The 18983-nt window shown below is 35.8% G+C and overlaps 1 long non-coding RNA gene and 1 pseudogene across 15 annotated transcripts; both read left to right on the forward strand.

The window, feature by feature from the left end:
• LOC113340869 overlaps positions 1 to 15109 on the forward strand; it is an 87117-nt pseudogene extending 72008 nt beyond the window's left edge.
• On the forward strand, positions 216 to 8735 carry LOC113341026. Of its 15 annotated transcripts, none has more exons than XR_003355729.1 (12): positions 216 to 348; positions 583 to 633; positions 763 to 858; positions 1012 to 1259; positions 2082 to 2330; positions 3097 to 3205; positions 3374 to 4539; positions 4659 to 4763; positions 4938 to 5090; positions 5352 to 5530; positions 5611 to 5690; positions 6273 to 6337. It is a non-coding gene; the product is annotated as an uncharacterized LOC113341026 (long non-coding RNA). The 15 variants fall into 15 exon arrangements; XR_003355727.1 differs by lacking the exon at positions 6273 to 6337 and adding an exon at positions 6018 to 6245; XR_003355728.1 differs by lacking the exon at positions 6273 to 6337 and adding an exon at positions 6023 to 6245.
• Positions 15110 to 18983: the final 3874 nt, after the last annotated feature.

Below are 18983 nucleotides of genomic sequence, written 5' to 3' on the forward strand. Positions count from 1 at the left end.
CTTTGAGATTTGAGAGTCATTGGACGGACAATATTTGACGGGATCCTGATCCGGCGGTCGGAATCGACTGGAGCGAGCTATGAGTCGGGGTCAGGAAAAGTTCAGTATTGGTAGGTGATGTATGTGGGCCGACAGAAATATGTCGGGGTGATGCAAGGCCGTCTCCTCGCTGTTCCTGGCCGTTGATATCAAGCCTAAAACAGTCTTTCCGTTATGTTTTTATCTGACTTACATAAAACCTATTTTTCTTTCTTCGATCCTTCTCTCCCTCCTCTCGAAACTCAAGCTCAAACTCTCATTGCGACTCATTCAATCGACGAAGAAACACAGAAGAAAATCACCTGTCAGGTCTTAAATTTCAACCCTAATTTTATCATTTGATGCTAAAAATTCCATTTTTTCAATTTGATACTAAAAGTCTCATCTTTTTTAGGGTGAATTTTAATTCAATAGTCTTCCAAGAGATTTGATTAGTTTCTTGGCTCTCTATTCTCTGAGGACTCTAACCCTACAATATGTTTTTTGTTTTTCTTTTTTGTTGATTCGTTTTGTAACTTTTGTTTGATTTCTCCATCATCACAGGAATTGCTAAAGGAATTGATTTTCACGATTTTATTGATCAATTTAGAGAAGGTAATAGCGTGTTATCTCATTCTACATACCCTATGGTGCTGATCTGATTGCTTCGACAATTCCTAATCAGCTTAATGCTCGGGTCTTTTAGGAAATTGGGTTTATTAAAATTTAATTTGTGTTATATAGTTACCATCTAGGTATTAACATTGGAGCTACCAAAACATGGGGGTTAAAGATCCGCTGTCATGTATCCGGCTTCAATGAAACCTGAAAAAGAGATTGGTAATCACTAACCCCTCTTATATCAGTTGACGTTTCTTTTATTTTTATACCTCTTGATTTCAGTTTAGTTCAATTTCTTGATGTTTTATCTAATCAAGATTTGTGGGTTTCAATCTTTGATTTTTCGGAATCAATATTTGAATCCAAATCCAGACTTCCTTTGTGTTTGATGTACAATTCCCAGGATGTGGGCACAAAACAACAGCATCAACAGCAAAGGGAGAACATTGAAACTTCGAGCAGTAAATTCAAATGCTGAGAGATTGAAACCCACAAATCCTGATCAGTAAACTTAAAAGTGTCCGGAGGCAATTGAGATATGGGCATAAAGAAGGAAAACACCATTTACAGGCGTACAACTTTTATTTTTTGTTCTGAATTTTTGGAGCAAAAAGATGCAGGTCAGACTTTTAATTAGTATTTTTGGTTATTATTTATGTTCTGATTTTGGTTGATGTTTAACTAGCATCTAGGTGTGCAAATTTCATTTGGGATCCATCCAATGATCTGAAACAAAAATATAAATCAAATTTAAGGTGAAATTAAGAGGAGATGTACAGTCCTTCAGAAAAAAAAAAAAAAAAAAGAAGAAGAGATGTGCAGCTAGAAACCCCATTCATCTAAACAAGTATGGATAGCACAATTTAGGCATGTCATGGTACCTAAAATAATAGCTTAACTTTTATTTCACACGTGTTCTTGCTTAGAGAGATTTGAAACGTCCAATGATCTTCTTATTTTGGACATGTAATGGTGTGACAGTACCATTTTCTGTCCTCATTTGTATTGTTGATTATACTCCAAATTTCATGGCTTTTCACACGCAGTAGTGAATTGAAAACCTATTGTGAGTATATTTTTAATCTGATTTATGCTTTTTATGTAGTACCCATGACAACATTTACACTAAAATTGTCACCGTTCAGTGCAATTTTAATAAGTTTCGCAGGATTTTTTTTTTTTTTTTTGAAGCAGGTTCCGCAGGATATTTACTCAAGTCCTGCTTTCAAATGTTTGAAACCTTTTTGTTTAAGAATCCTGTCAGAATCTTGGTTGAAAATGTGTTGTATTTTTTGTGTTAGGATCCAATTCTTGAGCCTGTTTATGAATGTTCCGATATATCTATTACTATTGAGTCGTGAGATGGTGGACAGTCTTATCTATTACTATCTAGGGGAAAGGATTATAATTCCGTGCTTATAATGTGTATTTCATACGTGCAGGCTTATGCAAAACTTCTCGAGGAAGGCGATCCAAAAATTCCAGCATGGTTCTTCAGTCCCAAGGATGGTTTGAATGTGGGATTAAATTCATCACTCCTCTGTTTATTTAAGGACTGCTTATGTTCATTCAGAAGGTATCACCACCCTTAAAGGTTTCTCACTGAAGTTAGCGTTGGAAGTGGTTCACTTGATGCTGCATTCTGTGACAATCTGCGAGATCAGTCTTCACTATTAGAAGGGTTACATGTGGTAAGTGCTTCCTTATCCTTAATTTGTTTTATCTATTAAATAGCGCAGCAAAATATAGGGTTCTATTCACAATCTAGATGGTATACAACTCCACCCAAGGATTATAATTAGTATTTTTGTGGAATGATGATTAAGTTGTCAAAGTGGGAAAAGTTGGAGCGGGATTGAAAAAGAGCCATGGGCCTGAAATGATACCCTGGAGTTGTTTGGGTTTGAATTCTGGGAGGTTTAATTAGTATTTTCAGCTTCAGTTGCTTGCTATAGAGGAGGATCAACAGCTACAATATTCATATGAACCGCCAAAACATTAGTATTTTCAACTTTAGTTACTACGGAGGATCAACAACATGCGTTCATATTTGTATTTGTATGATTTTTCTTTTTTCTTCATTTACAGGCATATGAAATGCAATACTTTTTGAGTGCGGATAGAACCATAGAAGTTGTCTTTTAGCTTATTGGTGTTTTACGACATTGCCCATTAATATCAGTTATTGTGAAACTGAAATTTAACGCTCAAAGTATGCTTCTGTTCTGCAAGTTGTGTCATAGCATAAACTAAAATAAAAACGTATTAGAAATTTCTTCAAACACAATAGTTTGTAGTTAAAAAAATGGAAGAGCTGTGTTGTTGTATTGTGAAAAACCTCTTTAGTTCTATATATTTACATCAACTCAGTTGCGGTCAGCTTTGTGGTTGAAAGATTGACCGTTCTTGCTCCACACTCATCGTTTGATGTGTTAACACCTTTTTTTTTTGCTTCAGTAAAAGCTTAATCATTTGAGTGTTGGTCAATAACACAAAATGAGCAGTTGCTTGCTACTGGAAGCTCAGAGGGAACCTTGGTTAGAAGTTTTAAAATTTGTTGCAAGAGGTATGTTTAGTTACAAACAAACTCTTAATTTTCTTGCACTGAAATCTATTTATATATATAGATTTGTTGCCTATTCTGTGTGATTCTACGATTTAGCAGTGTTTGTGTGAAAAATCCCATAAGCCCATGTAACAAAACGAGTTGGTTCATTTGTTCATTTGCTAACAGGTTCACGCGCACGATTTGAAAGAAGAACTAAAGTGTTGCTATCAACAAGTTCAGGTTCAAAAACTCTTTCACTAGGATAGTCCTCTCAGCGTCAAGATCACAGCCGTTGTTGCTGTAGGAGAAACCTGACATCTAAGCTTTTTGGCAAAGTTCTTAGTTTCAGACCTTATCCAGGTGCAGGTGCCGCTATTTGTCTTGGTGAATCATTCTTTAGTCATAACTCTATAACTCCAGCCTCATATGTTTCGTTCATTTTCCTATCTCTGTGTATTTTCTTGATTGTTTCCTGTCCCAAATGCTTTTATGCATCCCAATATACTGTTAGTCAGTGATTCAAATTGGGCCAACTATAAGATTCACTATGAGCTGATCCAGAGTACGTAGGGATTCCTTTAATAGTTTCTGCCTAGATGAGTGCCTCAGCATGATTCCGTTGAACCAACTATAAGATCCTAGCATGTAAGTTATCTTTCTGATTTATTTTACTCAAATATCAGTAATGTAAGAGTGACTTGAACATGAAGAGAAAGTACTCGCTGAGTTTCTCTAACGTATGTCTACGCGAAACTACGTTGTTGGATATTCATAAACTAGATAACTTTGATGGTGGGGATTACAGGCAGTTTGAACCCTCATTTTAAACCATCACTATCACTTTTAATACCATAGAAACAATGTCTCAGTAGATGACTAATTTTGGTGTCTTGGACTTGACTCAACTAATCCACATAGGCATGCGTAAGTAGCAGCCACTTAAGTAACTAAGTGATGTCATTGTGGTACCCTATCAATTTGGTATGCGATTTTCTTCTTGATTTGGTTATCTAATGGATGATTAATGCAAGGAAAATCGTGTATAAATAACTGAAATTAGGGGACTTCTTAGTTGGTAGGAAGGGGTTATTTAATGAGAATAGAAGACAGAAAATAGAAAATTGGAGAAGTTGATGATGTTTTTGTTGCGGGTATTACGGATGTTGAGACTATTGTACATGGAATTCAGGTAGGGGAGGGGTTATTATTTTATGTGTTTAACTTATGAACTGTTTTGGTACAGATATATCTAAGATTAACTTGCTTATCATAGAATCCGAGAATCTCGAAGTCCACTGTTTCGTCTTTTCTTTCATTTGAAACCTGCAAAAGCAATTGTAGACGCGATTCAGGTAAGATAGGGAGTATTATTTTATTTGTACAACTTATGAACTGTTCTAGAATAGGAATCTCTAAGATTAACTTGCTTATCATAGAAAACAGGAATCTCTAAGTTCATCGTTGCTTTCAGTTGGAACCTGCAAAAGCAATTGAGAATGAGAACTATGCTTTAGCAGCTGCAATTCAAGATCAAAATTCGGAGTTAGAGAGTGGTGGAGCGAGATGACGTTACTAGGTCTGTTCATGTCTCTGACCTTGATCGACATGTATTTCAGTATTTGTATTCTCACAATTAAGCTTCTAACTTTTTTTTTTTTTTTTTTTTTTTTTTTTTTTTTTTTTTTTTTTTTTTTTTATGGGTGTGTTGTTGAATCCTGAGGTCCACGAGTAACATTGCTTTGTCAATTAGGTTACCGGAGAGAGCTTGCAGCGCTCTTCGTAGATAGTCCATATCTGGTGAATGATCTTTGTAGGAACCTCTTTGATGTCATATGAAGCTTTTTCTACAAGTTTTGTCATAGTTTCGAGGGCTTGGGACCAACAATATACAATAATAAAACAGGTATATCTTTTTGCTGTTGATTATTTTTGCTGTTGGGGCTTGCACTGCAATAATAAAACATGTTTATCTTCTGTTGTGCTAAAATACTTAGCTTAGTTGGTTGCCTGTGACCTACCATCTTAAATCGTGTTCAGTTTTTTTTAGTTATCGGAATCTTGAAATGTTATATAATATGGTACATCATTAGTTCTACTAAATTATGGGTGTAACTTTCTTTTGATGCATGCTAAATAGTTTTATATAATTATTTCTTTCATGTAGTTCGATAATCTAATTACTTAGTTCACTTTGGAGCCACCGGGTAGAACATCTTTAAGGATGCAGACAAGTTCCTTTGGAAATGCAAAGGACTCTGGGAAACCCTATCAGAGGCACATGGAATAGGCCTTTGAGGGGCTTGGAATTTTACTTCTTTTGACCTCCAATCAGCAGCTATTCAGGTATCCTTCTATACATCATATAAGAAACTTTTACCTGTAAAGATCATGTGCAAAGGGGAATCATATGTACCCTATGCCAGGTGGATGTTCATGTCTCTAGAAGTGTGGTTGATGAGAACGATAAATTCATGACTTTTAGGCAGTGGCTTGATTTCTGCAGGTATTTGTTTCCCAAATCTATTTTCTTCAATTCATGTCTTCTAAATATTTTCTTTCAATTCTCTTTGGTTGTTGCTGTTTTTTTTAAATATCCCCTGTTTAGATCTCAATTTTCTTAATTTGGATTTTGGTAATGCCCATGGTTGAATAATATGGTATCTACAAATATATAAGTATTGTTACTAGAGAAAAAATACTAAAAGAAAAAATCAATTTCGATTGTTAATAAAGTCTGTTTGTATGATTATTCTCTTTGAATCATCAATTACGTAATCACTGTGATCCATAATTGTCCATGAAACAATAAACTTTGATTCCTTCTGAACAGAACAGGGTCGGGATTGGTAAAGTAGGAGTCTGTTAAAACAAAGGAAATAAGTGACTGTTGTTGATGGTGGTTGAATAATATGGTATCTACAAATATATAAGTATTGTTACTAGAGAAAAAATACTAAAAGAAAAAATCAATTTCGATTGTTAATAAAGTCTGTTTGTATGATTATTCTCTTTGAATCATCAATTACGTAATCACTGTGATCCATAATTGTCCATGAAACAATAAACTTTGATTCCTTCTGAACAGAACAGGGTCGGGATTGGTAAAGTAGGAGTCTATTAAAACAAAGGAAATAAGTGACTGTTGTTGATGGTGGTTTTTAGACAAGGGGCAAAATCGTAAAACCTTGCGCATGGCATGACGTCACTGGTGACGCTAAACACATTTATTAGAACATTTAATGCACTTATGTAAAAAATTACCAGGGTATCTTTTTTCAAATGCTAAACTAGGGTTTCGACACACAAAACCCTAAGCCGCATAATCGCTGCGCATCATGGCAACCATGCCAAAACCAAAGCCGCACAATCGTTGCGCATCATGGCAACCATGCCAAAACATAAGCCGCACAATCGCTGCGCATCGTGGCAACCATGCCAAAACCAAGCCGCACAATCACTGCGCATCATGGCAACTATGCCAAAACCAAAGCCGCACAATCGCTGCGCATCATGGGAACCATGACAAAAAAGGCCGCACAATCGCTGCGCATCATGGCAATCATGCCAAAACCAAGCCGCACAATCATTACGCCACACACGCCATTGGCACATGCCAAGCCCTGCAAACCTAGGGCCAAGCCGCCACACCCGTCATTGGCACATGCCAGGCGACGCTTGCGACCTAGCATGCCAAGCCGTGCAAACCTAGGGCCAAGCCTCCACACGTGTCATTGGCACATGCCAAGCGACGTTTGCGACCTAGCATGGCAAGCCGTACAAACCTAGGGCCAAGCCGCCAAATGCGCCATTGGCACATGCCAAGCGATGCTTGCGACCTAGCATGCCAAGCCGTGCAAACCTAGGGCCAAGACGCCACACGCGCCATTGGCACATGCCAAGCGACGCTTGCGACCTAGCATGCCAAGCCGTGCAAGCCTAAGTCCAAGCCGCCACACGCGCCATTGTCACATACCAAGCGACGCTTGCGACCTAGCATGCCAAGCCGCCACACGCGCTATTGACACATGCCAAGCGACGCTTGCGACCTAGCATGCCAAGCCATGCAAACCTAGGGCCAAGCCGCCACACGCGCCATTGGCACATGCCAAGCGACGCTTGTAACCTAACATGCCAAGCCGTGCAAACCTAGGGCCAAAGCCGCTACGCGCGCCATTGGCACATGCCATGCAACACTTGGATTTTGACATTACCACTTGCACCCGATGTGCAACCTATAACCAAGGCATTCCGCACAAGCCATTGGCACATGTCGTGCAACCCTTGTACTTTGGCATGCCGCACCTACATCAAAGACCACGATTTCTCTTAAGATGCAAAATCTCGACCGTCGCAGGTCGCCATTGAGCCGACACATCTCTCAAGCTCAACTTATCAAACACCGGCGACATGCTACACGTTTTCCACGAAAACACTCGAGACATCAATACATGTCACAAACTGGGGGATGTTCTTTAGGGTTTTGGTTTGGCGGTTTACAACGTGCGGCACACACAAATGCCTGTTTCAAGACAGTGTATTAAGAATAAAACGGTTAGTAAATGCAGGAAGTAATGGTGAAACGCTCTTTCATTATGGAACATCAATTCCATCAAATTCCATCAATACCAGGCGTTACCACCTCTTCCCATTTAACTCATCTGTTTCTTTTTCTTACGAGGCCAGAGTACGTTTCACTTAGACTTGTATAAATAGGTCTTACCTATTTCCACCAAGACAACAAGTTTTTGGTCAGGAGAAATACAATACTCAGAAAGGCAACTTTGCTAGCTTTCCCAAAAGCTTTCACCTTCTGATACAAGTCAAGTACTACTCTTCCAGAACTGTTCTGGTCTCAACACTCTCTTCGTTTCCCTCCCTAAACCAGCCCTTCTCCTCCTCTTTGTGACCGAAGCAAATCCCGAACGACCATTTATTGGTTTAGGACGGAGTTGTACAGATTGATCTATCGAATCTAAAGTACTCCCGTGCAGTACATTTGTTTAGGGTTTAGATTTGTTTCTCACTCACCTACCGAAATAACAAAAATCGGCAGAAACGATTTTCACCCATAAACAACCGTGTAATTGCAGCTTCATCAATATAATGTTGTTTTGTGTTTCTTTCTTTAGAATATGTCTCATCCTTTTTACAAATTGTGTTATTGCTTACTCTAAATAATTGTATGTTAGCACAGTAACACACAGTTCACTCATGTGACCACTGTAATTGTTGTCTTAGCTCAAATGGAAGAGCACATGGTTCTTAACCATGTAGCTGTGGGTTCGACTCCCACATATGACATTGTTATTTGAGTAGGATTAAACCTCACATGCTTCCATTGACACTATTAGCTCATCGTTACATAGTACAACACATGAATTAAAAGGGGTGTAATATTTCATCGTGGTACTTAGGAAGCATCTAACTGGAACAAGCTATTTCAAATTCTTTGTGACGTCTTTCAAAGCAATGATATTCATGTCTGCAGGGTAGAGAATTCCACAAGTGAAGGATATCCTGGGACTTGGGAGCATAACCGGTCAAGATTTTTTTCGTTCCTCCATTTTTTTATAGAGTCAAGACTCGGTTCTCTAATTGAGATGGAAAGGAATCAAGCTGAGGTTATGTTTACAATTCCCATCACATCTCTCCTGCTTATGAATTGTTTGATTGTGAGTTCCAGTGTTTGGTTGTCATGTTTATTTCATTGTATTAACCTATAGCTTCAATCTGCACTTGGCGGTATATACTATCAAGGTTTACAAGCCACTCTAATGCCTTCAACAACTGTGGCTTTTTATTGTTCCAGATAATTCACATCAATAGTTGAGAAGCCAGTGGCATCAGGAAGTTCTGCTGAAGCTATGTCGTAATATGGTATTTTTTAGAAAAATTTGCTGAACTTAAAACGAATTAATACATTGTGCCGAGGAAACCATCCTCAACACTCAACTACATGATATTGAGTCGCAGGTAACACAAATTTAAATTTACATTTGGAATTTGGTGTATTAAATTTCCACTCGCTTTAGCAATTCCTTTCTTTTTCTTTGAGAGGGACATGTACATTCAGTTCTCGGAAATAGCAATTGCTTGGTCCTACAAGAGGTTGGGAACACTTTGTAGATTTGGTGTGGATGCAAATGGTAGAAATTTTTGACTAAGATCCGAATAATGTATTGCTCTATAAATATGCTATTTTTAAAATGTGTTTTCCTTTAGGAAGAAAATCTATTTAATTATGAGTCATTTATAAGGAAAAAGTTGTCCCAATGAAGATACCCGATCTGATGTATGTGGAGAGAATAACAAGGATTGGCATTCAAATTTTCAAGAATGCAGTTAAGGAGCCAATCTCTCGAGAGGTACAATAATGGATTAATATGATGTATTATAAATGAATGGTACTTTTGTAGTAATTATTTTGAACTACATAATATTAAATGCTTTATTACCTCCGCAACCAATAGTATTTTACTTGCTTGATCCTCATCGTCTTTTATGTTCAAAAAGAAAAAGAAGTGCTAAAAGATAGTTTTTCTTTTCTTCTTTCTCACTAATTTAGACTGAGTCTCGATTACAACTGTAACAGTATCTAACCTAACATCTTAATTGACATCTATTTTTTTGCCAAACTTATAGAGGAAGAAGAAAAAAAGGTTATATTATTTTGAGTCATATTCAAATGACCATTGATTGACACAATAACGCGAAAACGTATAAAAAAATCTTCAATGTAATATTGGGAGTTCCAGCCAAAAAACCAACTCCACATAAACTAAGCAGTTCATATTGGCCAGTCAATGAGAGTTGCTCTAAAATATTGATCCTACACTCCAAATTATTGTTTAAAATTTAATGGCTAGCTTTAAATCTAGCGATTCAAGTTAGTCGGCTGAGAAAGTAACTTCACCTAGCATGTTGTTTTATCCTGTACTTTTTTTTAATTTTCTTGGCTTTCTTATCCTATATTAATGTAATTGTTTGATTTGCCTTTGTGGAGTCCCCTCTAAATTACCTTATGTTCAAGCTATGTCACCGATTAAGAGACTGTTGAGGCACTTCTTAATTATCATTCTGTTTGATTCAGTTCCGGTTTCTAAGCTTCCGTCTAAATAGAACGATATGGTTGTTTTCTTAGATACAATTTGATCTTTGTAGCAGATATCCAATGATTTCAATTTTCAAATTTCCAATTGTTAAAATTATTCGAACTTATTTTGATTAATTTGAATTAAGGTTTATTTGTGTGTAGGTTATACCTTAATCGACAGGTGCGATGAGATTTAGTAGATGGCCATAATGAATTTATGCGAAAGAAGCTAAAAGGAGATAATCTAGATTAGAGAACTGTTTTTTTCTTCCATATCATTGTAGTTTCTTCGTGCCATCATACTACCATCTGTTTTACTATCTGGACTTCTAAGTTTCATGTGGCTTGGAGATGGTTATTGTTTGAAAGTCTGAATCTCAAATTTTAAAATGTTATCAAATTGGTCATCGTTTGCGGGTGATTATTTCGAATTCATAGGTTACAATGTATATTGTTTCTTTCTTATGAGATAATAAAAGTACTAATTGTGAGCGATGATATATATGTATTTTTTTAGGATGTGAATGTGCCTAATGTTTCATGATGGGGCATCCGTGGGTTGGAAAATGCTAAAAGAAATATTTATGAGGTATATGTTGTTCAATCATAACTTTCTGATTATTATAGATTAATCGTTTAGCGATTGATCATGTTATTTCGATAATACTAACATGTGTTAGGTATAAAAGATTCTGAAAATTTTGATTTTATTAGATACATTTGCATCTATAAAAAAGATTAAGGGTTATGCTTTTGTCCCAATTTTTTTTTGATGGTTTTCCTTGATTGATTTTATAGAAAACATAAAGAATATCTGCTGATTATTTAGAATTAAGATCTCAGTCTATGTTATTATCATAAAAATTGTTTTATTATCCAAATTTCTAATTAAATAGCCAAAGCAGTCGGATACATCTAAATTTTGGGTTAAAAATGTGGATAGGTTGAACTTAGGGTTAGGCGCATCTAAGACAAAGATAACGACTGAGATGTAACGACGTTACTTTAGAATCCAGTTTGGAATTATAGTTTTCTTGCTACACGAATTTAATATCAAAAATTATTTTAATTTTTCATATACATGGCCATGATTAGGAGCCAGTTGATTCAACCAAGATACCTAGCAAAAAAATTCAATAGAAAGAATATATTTTGTATTCCAAATCACCTACATCATAATTACCTATTGTTTTGGTTGGCTACAATGGTGCTGTCAAAGGAACATATGTAGTCTCGCATCCTTTCCGATGAAGGTGTACCTATGAAGGGGGCCACTACTAATAGAATTTAAAGTGGGCCACCACTGAAAGTTTTAAGACGCAATATGTCAAACTAATTAGCATACCTATTAATAAGGCAGAGGTACGAAGAGGGCAAATGAGAATATCTGTATCGAAGAGAGGTTGCTGATTTTTCTCTATAAAGGTAAACGTGTTAAATAAATGTAGTTTCTTTTGTGTCTTTTTTTATATAATAATTAGTGTGCTTCTAAATATAAGCAAATGTAAATTGCATCATTTATCTTTCCATTTTCTATTATTTTTTTTCTTCCACTTTTTAACAAATGTTAATTGTATTCTCCGTGCGGGTATGTAATGGTCATACACAGTCAGTTTGAAATAATTATGTAAAGTCTGACCTACTTATAGTAATGCTTCCGAGAGTTAATTTACTTTTGAGGAAAATCGATTAACTAAAATGTGTATTGCTTGAAGTTAATGGAGATTCTGTTTCAGATTGATATATGTGATGTTTTTACCGTAATTTGTGTTAACGAATTTACTATAAGTTAAATGAGGTTCCACGTTAGCGGTTGAGCATATAACGAGTGACCCACCTTAGAAGTTGTCGTTCGTAGTTGAACTTTAGAGGTACATTGGTGTTGTATAGAGAGTGATCAATTTCTTTGTTATTCAGGTCTTATACGTACTGATCCACACACCAGCAAAATATACGGGTATGTAATATCAAGTGAACTATGGTTTACTATATAGTTGTTGATGAAATAGTAATACTAAGTGATCTTTTTTATTTTTAATATCCATCATTATCATATGTATATATTGGTTTGAATAAAATGTAAAGTTCTGATAATCGGTTAGTTTGGACGTTCATATCAAACTAAGATACAAGAAATATATTTCCTTCAGTCAAAATTCTAGCATCCATGTAGAACTTAACTTCTTATTTCGTTGACCATTCCTCATTGGTTCTCAACAACTTCCTAGAAAAAAAAAGGTGAGGCCCATGGTATAATAAAGTAACTTTTGTCAAGATCTGAAGTGATACTATTTATGCTAGCTAGAGAGACTTGACATGATGGTCTTAATGCTTTTTGGTAGTACAAAAAAATTTGTGGCAAATATATTACAGTCTTATTTCGTTTATGTTTCTTGAGTTTATTCTCCCTTTGTTGGAAGGTATAACAAAATTGATGGAATTATTAGCATAAACACTCAACATACTAGAAAGCTCCATCGACACCAGCAATCTTCCAGTTTGTGGTCCAACCAGTTAACTCACCAGTGCATATGAATACCTACATCTTATTAAAATTACATAATCTGAAGTCGTGGTTGCTTTAACTGAGTTTTTCTAAATATAATTAAAAAATATTAGCCATTTTCAGCGTCATCACCACCACCACCACCACCAAACCAGTTTAGATGGAATGTTAAACCAAAACCTCCTTTTCTTATTTATTCACTTAATTATGAAGTTTTTAAAGTACTATTAGTTATCATTTCCATCAGATTCGATGGTGGAATCACAAAGCTATATCTTCTTATAAGAAACTACATGTCGCTACTCTTACCCTTCCCATGTCGAGGGAATACGATGGAAAAGGCTGAGATAGCTACGGGTGAATTTTCACTTCTTCGTAAATATAAGTTACACGTACAAAAAAGATAGATGATTGTTTACATATAACTTGCAGGGCATGTACCATTTATCAGTTGAAAAAAATAGACGTGTTAGTCAATGTGTAAGCATCTCCAAACTGAGTTAGGCTATCATTTGATACTGATGTTAAACCATCCGTTAGTTATGATTGACGATGTTGAGTTTCATATGAACTTTTTCGTTATGCTTAATTTACTTGGTGATGTTTGTGCAGGGTACCATCAGGTTTGTTGTGTATGAAGTATGAAGACAAGGGTGCCATGATAGACACAGAGGAATAAGAAAAATGACAACTCACCAACTCTAAAATAGTCCAATGATAGTCCTATAATACCCTGAAAGCATGTATAGAAATCTTTATGTTTGAAAACGGACTTAAATCAATCTTTTTTGGAGCATGTATACCAATATTTCAGGTGATAAGAAGAAACAATATTGCATTATATTTTCCTATCGACATATATTTCATGGCATACATTTTATTCCTTTAGTGTTGATGTATTTGTTGTTAAAAAAAATTGAAGCACAAATTTTATGTGCTTAATGAAACAACATTACGTTAATTATTTTTTCTTATCGGCATGTGTTTCTTAAAACTTACCGCATCATAAATAGTCTTATAATATGCTTTTTCATGATTGTGGAGCATCATAAACTCATAAAGAGAAGTTATTTCAGTAAATTAACAATTACGTATGAAGATCGTTGACGTTCTAAGCAATTTTGTCTGTTTTGACCAATGACAGTTGGTTATAAATTGGAATACTGCTTAAGCTCCTAATTGAACATGATGATATACCAATTTCTTTTAGCTAAACTGGAAGCTTAAACATATTAATGCATTAGCGTCATGTTGTTGTATTCCCTGCACTATACTACATGTCATTTTTGTATTCTCGCCTTAGCTTGACCAGATTAAGCTCACAATCATATGCAAAACAAATCCACATCTTCTCTGTTAATTTTTTTTTATCATATTGTACTTTCGAAGTAAAGCAGGAGCAATTAATTTTTCACGGAGTTACCGAATTTTAGGACTTATGTTATGTATCATTCTCTTAGTATATTGAAATATGTTTGGTAGAAAAAAAAGTCGTCTCATTTGTTTCTCTTTCATTGTTATCACCATTAGATACTAAACTAAACTAATTCATAGTTGCCAACATGGATCCACAATTCCACGTGTTCTTTTAATTTCTCTATTTCGGTCTTCAATAAAGATGATTGGTTTTAAAGCTAACAAGGGATAAATATTGATGAAATTAGATCAAGTGATTAATATTTTATTAGTACTAATGCAATTATGTGTTTACTGATATCATAGAATTATGGGTACCCTGGAACGATATAAGTTATTTGTTATATAGTTGGCTAAGTTGTAGTCTTTTTAAAATATTTAACATTAACTAATTTATATTATTTCAAATGAATAAATTATATGCATTTAAGAGTTAACTGAGAGGTTGAGCCGGGCCCGTAAGGCCCCGATGATACCTAGTGCTATTTATGAATTGAAGGATGTCACTGAATGGACATTTGAGGATACTGGAACTAGTGATCCTTTTGAATCAGGAAATTTGAGGATACTGGAATGTCTACTGCTTACCATGACCTTTCGCGAGTAATTTGTCTTAGTATTTTAGCTTATAAGTATGTGAACCCCTGATATGGATTCTATGTTTACTTATTAGATGTTGCATTGATTCCCAAGACAAACGAGAACTTCCGTCTCTTGTATGACACCAAGGGTCGCTTCCGTCTCCACTCAATCAAGGATGAAGAAGTTAAGGTTAGTCTTTTTGCCCCATTTTTTGTACCGTGCTTATTTGTTGAGTATTTCACAGCTCTGATACTGTGTTTGCTAATGTTTATACCCAGTTACCAGTTTTTTTTAGTCATCATATTACCCTGCCTATGTTAAATGAAAATTTCCTCTTTGACACATGCGTTGGATACATGGATGTAAGAATTACTGATGGATCTTCATTTATCATCTTTTGGTGGAGAGAATTAGGTCCTATGGTACGTATTTCCTTACACTTACAATATGAGAAGGATATGTTTGCTTTTAGTGGATGCTCACATGGTCTATCTTCGGATGAAGCCGATGAACTAACCTTGATCAGGTACGATGACTGGAACGACATGTACAACTCCATTATTTGTTGTTTTGTGTTTGTGGTTGTTTAATTTTATCTTAATTAAAGTAATGAGTTTGATATTATTTCCTATTTTGAATTGTAGTTCTGCTATAAATAGGATAATAACCGCAAAAGATCATGCTTCCGTTCAGCTCAATATTTGACATATTGATGAGTGGCATCTACACTGGCAAACTCTGCACCTTTGCTCTCTCTGGTTTCCTCTGAGCTCAGGTTACTGTTGTTACTTATTTTTATGAGTGACAATGTTTGGTTTCTTGATTGAGTCCTGATAGTAGTTGTTTTTTGAATGGGTGTAGTAGCAGTGTGACATAGACAATGGCTGGTTTTCATGTAATAAGATTTTGATTGTTAGCCCAGTAATTCATCCTAGGCTGGTTTGAGTGTGTTTGGAAAACACGAGCTTTTAGTTTTTCTAGACTCTGGTAGTTAATTTGCTGCTAAAAAAACAGTTTACTTAAATATTATTGTTAGAGCATTGCTCGGTCGAACTCGCATGCGTTGCTATCTCAAGCATGTTTGTCAATATTAGTGATCAAAACTATAAGTCTTGATTTCTATCATACACATCTAAAGGTCTCGGACTAGGATAGAAAGTGTATTTGAGCTCAAGACTCCATGGCAATCATCATACAAGACGAAGGACTACTCAAGGAACTGGTGGATCTTCATCGACTAAAAGGTATGTGGAGACTTGAACTTATCTGTCACTCAAAAGTCTATTTACTCTATCTCCTACTCTTGAGACAAAAGTCGTTTTGATATATAGACTTTCATTATACACAATTGCTATTTGGAGCCGATTTTATCTCGCCTATCTATTTCTCGAAATATGTGTTGGTAAGCTTTCGCTTTAGCTGAATTCATCTTTACCAAGTGACGAAAGTCATTTTATGTTTCAATCACTTTGAAAATTGCTCTGACGAAAAATGGTCTGTGAATAATGGCTATATCCGTCCTCTGAGAATGTTTCAATGATTGAAATGAGAGTTTAGATTACATAACCATTGGTAGGATATAAGTATTGTTGTGGAAACACATATATGTATAAGTCCTTATTCCTTGAACCAAAGTTTGAGAACTTTGTTGATCAAGAGAAATGGAAGCGGCGTGAGCCAAGTCCGCGAACTCAGTCCGCGAATTTGCGGAACTTCTCGGCCCGGGATTTTCTGTTGGAGTTTGTGTACTCCTTCCATGAGCTTAAGTCCGTGAACCCAGTCCGCGAACATGAGCAGGTTATATCTAAAGTCGGTTGTTCTTGAACTAATGTTTAAATAAACTAAGGAATGCTTTTGCAAACCGTGGCTATAAAGTTCATGAACCGATTCGAGTGAATCAAACCGATTTTTCTTCAATTGTGTCTTGTGTAGTTACATAAGATCTAAGCAATTGAACAACTCTCTAACTAGTTCATTTGAGTCATTTGAACTAGTTATGGTGAAGAAGAATAAGGTTGATATGAGAGTAATCATATGCCTAACCATTTGGTTGACTTGTTGAACCAACAAATGTTAATGTTAGGGTACGGTTCATAAACCCAAAATTGGACATTTCCTTTGTGTGTAACAAGCTAAGTTTTCAATCCAACGGTTGAGAAATATTAGCTTGAATCTAATCAGGTTTTCATCTAACCGTGAATATTGAATGCTTTGTTACTAAGCTAACATTGATTGCGAACCCTGATTTGAAAGTGTATATAAGGGAGAACTCTAACAACTGGGAAACCTAATCCCCACACGGTCTGTGTGATACTAGTTGTGCTAAGCTAGAGTCGATTCTCCTATAACCTTTGGTTTCTTCTTCTAAACCAGGTTAACGACTTAAAGACTTCATTGGGATTGTGAAGCCAGACCGATACTACTTTTCTTGTAGTTGTGTGATCTGATCTTGCATCTTCTATCGTACGAGTACAATTGAAATAATTGGCTTGAGATTTTATATCTCCGCTAGGCAAAATAGAAAAGTAATCACAAACAAACTTCGTCTCATCGTTTGTAATTCCACAATATCTTTTTTCGTTGCGTCGATTAAGATTATTGTGAGGTGATTAATAATACTAAGTTGTTCTTCGGGAATATAAGTCTGGTATTATTGATTGGTTCGTGTTCACCTTGATTTATCAAAAGATGGAACAAAGCTCGTAGGTATATTCATGGGAGACGGATTTATCTATTACCGTAGACTTTTCTGTGTGATACAGATTTGTTTATTAAAGTCTTCGACTTTGGGTCATAGCAACTCTTAGTTGTGGGTGAGATCAGCTAAGGGAATCAAATGCGCAGTATCCTGCTGGGATCAGAGGCGTAGGAGCATAGTTGTACCTTGGATCAGTGTGAGATTGATTGGGGTTCAATTACAGTCCATACCGAAGTTAGTTTGGAGTAGGCTAGTGTCTGTAGCGGACTAATACAGTGTGTGTTCAATCTGGACTAGGTCCCGGGTATTTTTTGCATTTGCGGTTTCCTCGTTAACAAAATTCTGGTGTATGTGTTTTTTCTTTTCCGCATTATATTTGTTTATATAATTGAAATATCACAGATTGTGCGTTGTAAAATCAATTAGAATATCCGACCTTTTGGTTGTTGATTTAAATTGATTGACACTTGAATATTGGTCTTTGGTACCATCCAAGTTATCTCTCTTTGATAAAGACTCGCAGATTTCTATTTGCTTAAGTAAAGATCAAATCGAGAGATTGAGATATAAACTCTTTGATATACTTTTCATTGATTGAGGATAACTGTCTAGTTGATTCTCATAAAAGTATATTGGAGTTTGTCCATACAGATTGCTAAGCGAAATATTGGGTGTGGTTGTTAGACCCCCGCTTTTTCAATTGGTATCAGAGCAGGCAAACACTTTAAACCTAATAAGTTTGTGTTTGTTCGTTCTTTAAAAATTGTCCTATGGGAATTTCTTTGGAAAACTTTCTCGTGGCATCTGTAACGCACGCCAGAAGTCCTTAAAGATTGCTCAAGGATTATTATTGTTAAAACCTCCGGGTTTACATGATAATATCATTTCATCTAAAAAAGGAAAATTTTAGATGATGAGATCCAATATAAAGGAAAAAATAAAAGAATGAAAGATTGAGGAAACGTTCATCACGCTCAAGGATATGGACTCTCACTAGATTAACTCTTGATCTCTTTGAGGAATACTATCATAATGGATCAATTGATAAAGATCCATTTAGAGCGTTCGAAGGCGTTTTTAATCTCTTATAAAAACTTAATTCTGTTAAGTCTAAGAATCCTCCTGAAAAAGGTTTTGTACATGATAAACCATCGAATAATATTGTACAGCCTAGAATTCGGAAATTTTTTCCTTCTAGCCAGATTAAACGAAGGATAGAAAGCCCTGACTACCCGGATTATCATCATTACATTGATTATGTCACGGGGACTGTTCACACATATCAACCAGAAATGTTGCATGCGAATTCCTCTGCACATTATGCCTCTTGGTAACAAGTCTGGCACCACCCCATTTGTATATATCTTGAAATGGGGCAAGAAATGTTGAGTTGTGTACAGTTTTGCTATTCTCTTTTAGAATACCAAATAAAGATTTCTACTGCATCCATCTCTCTCTCAAAAGTGTGTTGTCACGGGATGCATAACAAATGTCTAAGAAA

The sequence above is a fragment of the Papaver somniferum genome, unplaced genomic scaffold (assembly GCF_003573695.1).
Source record: "Papaver somniferum cultivar HN1 unplaced genomic scaffold, ASM357369v1 unplaced-scaffold_24, whole genome shotgun sequence".
Classification (NCBI taxonomy): Eukaryota; Viridiplantae; Streptophyta; class Magnoliopsida; order Ranunculales; family Papaveraceae; genus Papaver; species Papaver somniferum.